The following is an 11,123-nucleotide window of genomic DNA, read 5'->3' as shown; positions in this document are numbered from 1 at the left end:
ATCTTCTCCCACCAAATAGTCCTCTTCCAGGGTTCCTCATCTCATTGAACTGCAGTGCCATCCATCGTCATCCAAGGCTGATTCTTAGGTGTCATCCTTGGCTCCTCCCTCTGCCTCACTTTCCATATCCAGTCATCACAATTTCTTGACAACTATCTTCCAAACATCTCTCAGGTCTATCTACCCATTTCTTTCCATTCCACTGCCACCAACCTAGTCCAAACCACTATCATCTCTCACCCAGCCTAGCTCAGAAATCTTCCTGCACCCATTCTTTTCCTCATCTGATCAATTCCCCAACTATAGCCAGAGTGCTTTTTCTAAAACATAAATCCTGCAAGTTTAAAATATTATTTAACACAATCTCATTGCTTCTAGGATCAGATAACAATCCTTGACACGGTCCACATAGTCCCGCACAGTTTGTCTCCACTGACCTTTCCCTGTCTAGCCTTGCCTCACACCAGAGCTTCAGGACTCCAGCCACACTGCTTGACATTCAGTTCCTAATACCTTCTGCCACTCCCCAATCCCCACCGCAGCCCATCAGCAAATGCTGTTGGTTCTGCTTTGGAACTGTATCTTGAATCCAAACTTTTCACACCAACCCCACTATTGGACTCCTAATCAAAGTTACCATTATCTCTCACCTGGGCGAGTGCCAGCCTGCTGAGTATTCTCTCGTGCTTTTTCTGTTCTCCCATTCAATCCATTTTCTAATCACCAACCAGCATGATTGCATATAGCAGAAGTCAAATCATGCAGTCACTTGCTAAAAACCACCCAAGAGCTCCCCATTGCAATTAGAATAAAACCCCAAATCCTCCAGGCTGACCCTAAGGCCCTACTTGATCTGGTCCCTGCCTACCTCTCTGCCCCCATCCTCTATCAGTCACACTGGCCTTCTTTCTAACAATTCTCTGTTATTATCTCAAGAACTTTTCTTGCTCTTCCTTCTCTTAGAATGCTTTTCCAGGTTTCTGAATGGCTGTCCCTTTTCATTACTTTGCAAAGAGGTATTCCCCGACCACTTTTCCTCTCCCATGAAAGTCACTTCATTGCTTGACTTCAGAACCTTCCAGTGGCTTCCTGTCTCACAGCAAAGTCCCTACCATAGCCATAGCTGGAAAGACCACACAAGATCAGGGTCTTTCTTCTTTGATCTCATGTCCTGTCTGCCACCCCCTCACTCTGCTCCACCCAGACTAGCTAGCGTCCTTGCTGTTTTCCCAACATCTCAGGTGCTCTCCTAACTCGGGGCCTTTGAATGCGCTGTTCTTTCTGCCTGGAATATTCTAATCCAAAAATCCACATAGATTAATCTTGTGTCATTTAGGTCTGGCTCAAGCGTCACTTAGATAGCGTCACGTCGGATAGACCATTCTGGATGACCCTAATTAATATAGCAACTCCATCCCCACTCTCATCACTCTCCATCCCTCACCTTTTAATTTCTCTCAAAATATTTACATTATTTGACATGTTAAATATTAATTTGTTTATTGTTTGTTTTCTCCCAACTAGAATGGACAACCCATGAAAGCAGGAATTGTTTTCACTACTGCCTTCCTTGTTCTTAGAAGAGTAAGTTTCTCATTTAATAAATGACTGAACTCTCTGAAATTACCTAATTAATTTATGCCTTTATGTCTCCACCACCCGCCCCGTGTGTAAACCCTTGAAGGCACAGCTCTACTGGGGAAGAGGGTTAATTTAACCACATGGACAAATCGTAACTGATTTTAATTTCTGTATTTTCAGGACGGGTCATTTCTAGTCAGTCCTTTGCTATTAAAATCCTGCGGCCAAGAATGGCCTTGTGCATATGCATTACTTCTTTTCATAGCTGTTATCTCTGTAATGCATTCTTCAAAGGGGGGATCACTGAGTCAAAGGGGAATTGCGTACGCAAGTTAAATAGCTCTTGCCAAATTCCCTTCCACAGGGTTCATCTCAGTTTGGATTTCCACCAGCCACGTGTGAGAGGCCACAGCCCCGCCTGCCAACCGAGTGTCGGTAAGCTTTGGGGGGTTTGCCAATCTGATAGTTGAGAAAAGGCCTCTGCTGAGCGCGCCCCGCCACACCCCCGCCCCCTCCCCCTCCCTCTCTCCCTCCCCTTCCCCTCCCCCTCCCCCTCCTCCTCCCCCTCCCCCTCCTCCTCCCCCTCCCCAGCTCCTGCAGACACCGCTTATCTCGGGCCGGCGGCGGGTCGCCTGCGGGCTGGCGGGCGGGGAACGCGCGGGCCGCCCCTCATCCCCTCCCGCGCCGCTTCCGCTGCGGGTGGGCTGCGCGCCCCCGGGAAGACCGGCCCTTGCATAACCGGCCCGAAAGAGGAAGCACAGAAAGGGCTGAAGTAAACGCTTAGGAAGACCGTTGCAAAATAAATCGGGCTTTCGAGCTTGTGGAACCATCATCGGGCCCCAATCCCGTAGCCACTCATATATCGAGGCGACAAAAAAGGGTCCATTCGCGAGGGACGCTCCTGCGAGAACGGGGCGCGCGGCGCAGGTAGTGGAGGGATGAAAGATGAAGGCACAACTTTTCCCAGAATTAAAAATTTATATTTTTTTCTTCAAGGTTGTGGTGTAGAGGGGGGAAGTAAGACGAAATGAGGCACAACTGGCTGAGTTAGAAAGAGCAGCCCCGAGTTTGAGTCTCAACCGTGTCTATTTCTCCGTGGGTGTGTCTCCCACCAGGCGCCCCTCTTGCACCTCGATGCAAAGCAGCGCGGCGAGAGCCACACGTCTGCGCGCTGCGTGGAAGGGCAGGGCTGACACCACTTCCTCCCCGAGGCCGTGGACCTGAGCCCGGGTGGAGCCGAGTGCACGGCGTCGCCTTCCCCGCTGGCGCCCCGACGCCGACCCGCGCCCCGCCAAGTGCCCGCCAAGTGCCCTCCAAGTGCCCGCCAAGGCCCTGCAGATCCGTCAAGGTAAGCGGCGCCGGCCGGCGCGGGAGCGCTGGGAGCGGCAGCCGGGACCCTCGGGGCTGTAACCGGACCGACCATGTGTCAGGCCCGTCGGGTCCAAGGCCAGACCCAGCTCCCGGCGCTGGCCGAGTGAACGCGCGCCCCCCGCTTGGCCCTCGAGGGGAGCGGGTCCCCGGGGTCCCCTCCGCCGATCTCCGCGCTTGACCTAGCCCCGCGGGCATTGTTTCATCATCTTTAACTGATTTCCTGCCCAAAACGTTGCTGCAAGTTCAAACTGGGAACCAGTGTGAACCCTCGCCTGGCCGGCGGGTCCAGGAGCCCCCAATCTGACTCACTCTGAAGGGACTAGTGGGGGCATTTTAGGGCACCGTAGATAAATGCAAGGCGGGTGAGAATTTGAGAGTGTCTCTGACGCATCTTAGAGTGTTTCCTTCCTTTATAACTTTCAGACGGCTGTTTTTTCCTCTTTAAAAATAACATTTCCTCCAAATTATTGTCCTTTTCATTTTAAAATAAGATAGAGGAAAGATTTAGACACCAGGCAAAAGTGTCGTAAGTTGGCCTGGAAATGAATGTCCCGAATGCCATTTTATAGCATGAAGGCAGCTAACTAGGATGTCCTTCTGCCCAGGAGGACCTCACGCCGGCTCCCGCTAAACATCTTGCCCGGAGTACCTCTAATTTTCCATCAGGGAAGGTATCTTATCGTTCCTCCCATTGTGGAACGCTAAGTGTGTTGTTTCCTAGTGCCACTAACCGCAAGGTGTTTCAAAAAGAACTTTTATTGTGATCATTAGAGAAAGAGAAATGAGTAACAGAGTTTTTACTCCCCAGGATATTATTGCTGGTGGTAAAAGGGGTTTAAACAAAGGCAAGTGTACTAGCCACTACTAATTTTAAATTTTAGGGCTCTGCACAGAAACCAGAAAGAGAGCCTTTGTCCCTTTGAAAATCTCCAGGGGCTGTGTCCCTCTGGCCTCACTGAAATGCTGGAGGGGCCCGCGGGCAGTCTCACAGTACTGCTGGCTAGCAAAATGAGCAGAGGAGCTGCTAAGAAATCTCTGATGTCTTCCGGATGGCATTTCCTGTCTGTTCAATGTGTTGGGAAAGTTCTAAGAAATTTACTATCATCTTATTCATAGTTTTCACACTATTACCAACCAATATTTGTGTCCTTTCTAGGTATCTGGGAGACTCGAGTTCTAGTTCCTACCTGTCTGTAACTAAACAGGGATGACCTTGACTAAGCTGCTCTAACCTCTCTGATTCTGAGATAACTCATGGGTGGAGCGAGGTGATTGGACTACCTCACGTCTGTCATTAAAAAGCAATTGAGGATTTGCTATAATTCTTTGAATTTGTCCTTTCTAGAATACTGGCAAAGTTAGAATTCCTGCGCATTAACAAAAAAGAATGGGGAAAATAATAATGATAACAGATTTTCTTAGATTCTGACCTATCAATTCTTTTGAGGCCCTTTGTTTCTGAGAAGTTCCTCTAAAAACAGAGTCAATTTCTGGCCTATATGTAAGATGGCAAATTTCCATTTTATTGAAAAACTAAGATAGGGAGTTGGTGTGCCCCAAGCTTGAGCAGGTCAATATTTCAACATTCTTCGACTGCTATTTCCAAAGAAATATAGCTTTATAATATGGATTACCTTATGATTTAGTTACTTTAAATATTAAACACAATACTGACTAGATTACATAGTGTCCATTAAATTTTTCGTATTTTTATATCCTAAGAATATATACAACCACCCACTAGTTTTTTGTCTTTTTTCACTTATAAATAAAAAGTTCTAGATATTTTCACATTATTACTAAGTAAGCTGTTTATGAAATTCATTGCCATAAATGTCTGTGTTTGATATGCCGCTTTGAATTTTCTTTAAACAATTCTACTTTCAAAAAGAATTATTATTTTCATTTATTTCTAATCCTCTTCAATTTTATTTTAATTATTTTTATACCTAAAACCTCTTGGTGAGTCCACAAATCTTATAATAAATTAGGTTTGTGTTTCATAGTCTATCACACCCAAATCTTTACAATTGTATTGGATCCTATGAGTTTATTTTATAGAAAATAAAATGGTCTTAGGAATTCTCACTTCAAAATACAATTCTTATTATTAACATAATTAATATTTTCAGTATGAAAATGTATATGTGTTTTATGTCAGTTCTGTCATCCTAAGTGGCAAGTAACTTAAAGTTTAAACATTTATTATAAATTCAAGTACATAATAAAGGCCAGGATTTAAGGCATCAGATTGATACACTGGTTGTATAGTGATGTTTATATGTCTAACAGTTATAATTATCATAGAACCCTAAGTTTTAGAGGAAACTGCTATACATGTGGAAAAGGAACAGATTTCTCTTGAGAAGAGAGAATTGCAGCACTGAGGAATGGCGTCAAAGGACCTGTAATCAGTCTAAGGGCGAGATGCTCCGTGCAGCATGACAGGGCAGGGGCTGAGGGCGGCTTCCAGGGACTAGAGGAGGCGATTTACCGCCTCATCCCCTTTACCTAGCCAAATTCCTGACGCCATAGTTAGGAATCAAAAAGTGCTAAATGTACGGCATATATCAGATCCACTTCTGGGTTGTACCATCAAGATGTCTGCAGCCCCTGAGACCCAGCTGGCCCCCTTGGTACCAACCCTGGGGCCTGAGCGCAGAGATGTAGCTCCACTCCAAGGCACCACACCCGCTCAGTCTGCAGTCTGGAACTTGAATTCATGACTCAGTTTCCAAACATTGTCTGAACATTGACTATGGACTTGAATCATTAAGAGTCACATTGTAAGAGCTGTTTTCTTTCTTCTCTGTCAACTCAGTTTTCTCGTTATCACCAAATGGTCATAGTAAATAATAATTATTATTTTATTTAGCTTATATTTTGTACCAGACCCTGTGCTAACTAGTTTAGATGTGTCATTTCCTTAATCCTCACATCCTGGGCTTATATTATTATTATCCCCCTTTTATCATTGAGGAAATGAAAGCACAGAGAGGTTAAGAAACTTATGCTGGGAGTAAGCAGCAGAGCTGACATTTGGACCGAGCCAGTCTGATACCAGTGCTCAAGGTGCTGTACCGGGACCAAGGGCTCAAATGGTGAAAACTCCTGGGGCCTATCCTCAGTAAAGTCCTAGTCTGGTAGGGAGACATAAGTAGGCAGCTAGAATTCTCCAGGTACCTAGAGTTGTGGGCTGTGGGAGCCCATATCGGATGCCTACACCAAGCTAGGGTCAAGGAAGGGAGGATGCAATGAAGGGAACCAAGCAGAGAGCTGGGCTTGTTATAGTGGGACGACAAGATATTACCATCAGTGTTGAAGTTGTTATCTTTATATATATCTCTTGAAAAAGTAATCTGCTTTGGCAGCAATCCTGTTTTCATTTTTATCTTTGTTATATTCTGATCCCTCTCAACAGCTTACTAGGTTGATTAAATCAATGAGGCAGTGAGTATAATGTGTTTTTCTAATTCTACTGGAGATCTTTCTGACTTCGTCTCTATCACAGTCTCAGGAGTGAGATGGCTGTGGGCTAGGATGAGGGATCCATGCTAAACACCCAGCAATTATGTTTCCACTAACCAGCTGGAGGATACACGTCCACAGAGCTATATCATTTCAAACTGGAGAGAAAATGAAGAGTGACAGTAGGACAAGTAAATACTAGGCAGGATTTATTTTTTTTACTTTCTATTTTATATATGAAATATTTCATATATCAGAAAGATGATATGATATATATGTTATACACAAATAATAATAAAGCCAACATCTGGGTACCTAATCTCCCAGCTGAAGCAGTAAAATATTACCAGTACATTTGCTGACCTCCTCCCATTGCATTCCCCTTTTTTCTCAATAATCGTTATTCTGAATGTGCTACTTTTTAAAAAAAACATTGAGAAAGCTTGTGCATGCATTCGCAAAGTGATATCAAACTGGGATTTAGAGGACATTGGCTGTTGGGAAACTGGAATTAGAGTCTCCACCAATTCCAGGCAAGGTCATTAAGCAAGTGTGCTAGGAAGTCAAGATGCCTTACTTAAGAGTAAGTGCCGCAGAAATAGTTAGTGGTGTCTGTCATTAATCAAGTAACTAAGATTCATCAGTGGATAATTATAATTTTGTATGTGTGTTGTGTGTGAGGAAGATTGGTCCTGAGCTAACATCTGTTGCCAATCTTCCTCAAACAAAAAGAGGAAGCTAACATCTGTGCTCAACTTCCTCTTTTTTTTTTTTTATGTGGGATGCTGCCACAGCATGGCTTGACAAGCTGTGCTAGGTCCACGCCCAGGATCCAAAACTGCAAACTCTGTGCCGCTGAAGCAGAGCATAAAAACTTAACCACTATACCACAGGGCCAGCCCCAATCACTGGATAATTATAATTTTTAACTGTAATAAAAAATATGTAACTTAGGAACTGCTAATTTTCTCCTATTACTTAGATTTTCCCTTTAAATGCAATTCAGTCATCCAAAAAATGTTTCCTAAGCACTATTCTGGGTGCTTGGAACCTGTTGGTAAACGGAAGAGACAAAGATCTCTGCATGTGTGGAGCTTATATTCTAGTGGAGAGATGCAGACACTAATCAATAAGCACAATAAATAAGTAAATAATATAGGTATTAGTAAGTGAAATGTGCTATAAAAAGACCAAGTTGAGCAAAGTAAAGTTGCAGTTTGAAAGAAAGTGGTCAGGCTTGGCCTGACTGAGAAGATAAGATTTGAGCAAAGGTTTGAAGGAGATAACTAAGAAAGAGTTAACTAAGAAAGAGGCTATCTGAGGGAACAGTGTTCCAAGCAGAGGGAACAGCCAGTGCCAAGGCTGTAAAGCAGGAGTATGCCTGGCATATTCCGGGAACACGATGGCCCATGTGTTTTAAGTCAAGGATTAATTTTCAAGCCAGGCTAACCAGTAATCTTTCTATGAATGGACTCAATCTAAACCAGTTTTCCTGGAGTTTGGTTCTGTGCAGAAACAATTATAAATTTTCCCTAAATTGGTTTGGATTGGCCCTGGATTACAGTAGTATAGCACTTGCTGGTACAGTTTCTTTTTATTTTTGTCATAGAGCCTAGTTCACTGCTACATACATTTGTGCAAATGACTCAGTGAGTATGTTTTGATTGAATCACAGAGAAAGAGAAACAGCTTTTGTTTTTGGTTCTTTAGGTATAACAAACGCTCTGCTCTCAATAGCATCTGTTAAAAAATAATGACTCACACTGTATGCAAAACTAACTCCAAATGGATCATAGACCTAAGTATAAGAGGTAAAAGTATAAAACTCTGAGAAGAAAATATAGGAGTAGATTTTTATGACCTTGGGTGAAGAAATGGTGTCTAGATATAATACCAAAAGCACAGTTGAAAAAAGAAAAAATAGATAAGTTGGACTACATCTAAATATAAAACGTTTGTGCTGCAAACAACACAATCAAGAAAGTATAAAGACAGGGGCTGGCCCTGTGGCCTACTGGTTTGAGTTCAGCATGCTCCACTTTGGCGGCCTGGGTTCAGTTCCCAGGCACAGACCTACACCAGTCATTGGCGGCCATGTTGTGGCAGCAACCCACATACAAAATAGAGGAAGATTGGCACAGATGTTAGCTCAGGGCAGATCTTCCTCAGCAAAAAAAAGAAAGAAAGAAAGTACAAAGACAATGCACAGGATGGGAGAAAATATTTGATTTGCAAATCATATATCTGATAAGGGATTTGTATCCAGAATATTTAAAGAATTCTTACGGCAACATAATAATATATTAAAAAGACGTATAATCCACTTTAAAACTGGGAAAAGGATCTGAGTAGACTTTTGTCAAAAGAAGATATAGAAATGACCAATAAATACATGAAAACATGCTCAGCATCATTAGACAGAAGGGAAATGCAAATCAAAACCACAATGAGAACTTCATAGTCACTAGGATGGCTATAATCAAAATGATAGACACAGGTATTGACAAGGATGTGTAGAAATCCAAGCCTTCGTATACTGCTGGTGGAATGTAACATCGTGCCACAGCTTTGGAGAAACAACCTAGCAGCTCCTCAAAAATTGAGATAGACTATTACCATAACCCAGCAGTTCTACTCTAAGGAATCCCAAGAGAAATGAAAGCATATATCCATTCAAAATCTTGTACACAAATGTTCATAGCGGCATAATTCATAATAGCCGAAAAGTCAAAAAGCCCATCAACTGATGAATGCATTATCAAAATGTGATGTTTCAGTACAATGAAATATTCAGCAATAAAAAGAAATGAAGTGCTGATACACATTACAATGTGGATGAACTTTGAAAGCATAATGTTAAGTGAAAGAAGCCAGACACGAAAGATTCCATTTTTATGATTCTGTTTTTATAAAATGTCCAGAATAGGCATATTCATATAGAAAGAAAGTAAGCTGGTGGTTTCTTAGGGCTGGGGAGGGAAGGGGTGAATGACAAGTGACTGCTAATGGGTATAGGGTTTCTTTTAGGGGAGAAGAAAATGTTCTAGAATTAGATTGTGGTTATGGTTGCAGAACCCTATGAATGTACCAAAAACCTTTGAATTATACACTTTAAAAGGTGAGTTGTAAGGTATGTGAGTTATAACTTAATGAAGCTATTTTCTTAAATCTGGAGCACAGGGCCTGTGTTCAAGGGCCACTGGGAAGATGAAAAGGTGCATCAGAAGCAATCTGTGCCCTGGCTTCAGTCCATGAAGTGAAAGCGTTTGGTGTACCTGCGGATTATAAAGGAAACAGTAGTCCTAGCAGCAAAGTAGGTTTTACGGGGAGAACAGGATGATGTCTGAAAGATGAAGTTGGCGAGGTCAATGGGGATTGGACTGTAGAAGAATTTAAAAGCCACATTAATGAGTCTGGACAGTAGAGAGCCACTAAAAAGTTTTCCTAATTGAGAGGATATGAACAGAACTGGGTTTTAGGAAGAAAACTCCGGTGGCATTTAAGAGGGAGAGACTAGAGGCAGGGAGATAAACAGTAAGCAGATGGCAGAGTCCTGTTAAGACTTGTGCAGGAGCTGACCTAGAGTGACAGTTATGGAGAGACTAGGACAACTTCAAGGGCATTAGGAAGGCTGAACTGACAAGCCACACTGACTGATCAGATTGGGGACCTCAGGAACAGGAGGCTACCAAATGCCCCTGAAGTTCCCGAGAAGATGTCTGAGGGGAGATAATCAAGCTGTAGCTCAAGATAAATGTAGGCTGGGTCTTTTTGCTGGGGGTGGGGGTATTATCTGCGGAGAGGGATAGTCGTGTGTAGGTGGCTCCTTTTAACAGCAAGGCTGAAGCTGGTCCTCACAAACATCCTCAGCTATTAAGTTAGCCCGCCCTGTGGTTCTTTGCTGAGTCTATTCATCTTGCCTTTGTCTCATCTGCTTTTCCACTTCGTAATGTGGGGCTTCTGTTTCAGGACCACAATTCTGATTGCTCTCTCCCTTGACTTTGGTGTCTTATGCCCAGATGCCCAGTCCCAGCCTCACTTCCCCACATCATCCCATTCCTTCCCCAGGATCTCATTTTCACCCAGAGCCTCTCTGTGCTGACATTCTCCCCAATTCCCAAGACCACCCCTGGCTTGGATCTTGCTGCACCACCACCTATACTGGCAGGCCAGGAGAATTGGGGGCAGGGTGGAGACGAGCAAGCTAGAAGGGAGCCATGTTGTGGTTGCACCATTGTTGGGACCGCCTGGTGGAAATGCCCTGCAGACAACCGGAAGTGTAAATGCAGGGCTTAAAGGCAGGAGAGAGATGGAGACACAGATAGTAAGTAAGCTGTTTCTGCTTCCCTTTGCAGCAATATCTACAGAGACTAGATAATAAGACTAACAGAAAACAAAAGTCCGGGAGGTTACACCCCAAAGATAATCTGAGCAGAGCTAAAACGACTCAGTCATTTTTCTGAAATGGCAAATTTGTTGCCACCTTTATTTCACAAAGTCGTTCAAGCTGCATCTTTATTCATATATATGAAATCTGGATATTTTTACTATCTGACTAATACCTTTGTCAAGCCAGCCCCCTTGGACAACAGGAGGGTGAATGGAATGGATGGTGGGAACACTTGATGGACAGTCTTGGAAGTTTCACTGAGACCTTATCTGGAAAGGTCCATGAACACCTGACTGAAGAAATTAACCAACAC

The 11,123-nt window shown here is 43.5% G+C and overlaps 1 protein-coding gene across 3 annotated transcripts in view; it reads left to right on the top strand.

Annotated features, from left to right (window-relative positions):
* The first annotated feature begins 2,018 nt into the window (after window positions 1–2,018).
* Window positions 2,019–11,123, top strand: part of APBB1IP (amyloid beta precursor protein binding family B member 1 interacting protein) — a 101,947-nt gene continuing 92,842 nt past the window's right edge. For 2 of the 3 annotated variants that reach the window (XM_070254769.1, XM_023632213.2), the window contains exons 1-2: window positions 2,019–2,508; window positions 2,697–2,929. The gene's annotated coding sequence lies outside the window, so the exon portion shown is untranslated. Of the gene's footprint in view, window positions 2,509–2,682; window positions 2,930–11,123 lie in introns of those variants that run through there. The other variant, XM_070254770.1, reaches the window with a different exon arrangement.

The sequence above is a fragment of the Equus caballus genome, chromosome 29, assembly GCF_041296265.1.
Source record: "Equus caballus isolate H_3958 breed thoroughbred chromosome 29, TB-T2T, whole genome shotgun sequence".
Taxonomy (NCBI): Eukaryota; Metazoa; Chordata; class Mammalia; order Perissodactyla; family Equidae; genus Equus; species Equus caballus.
The sequence above is the reverse complement of the archived record's forward strand: the minus strand, read 5'-3'. Positions and strand labels throughout refer to the sequence as shown.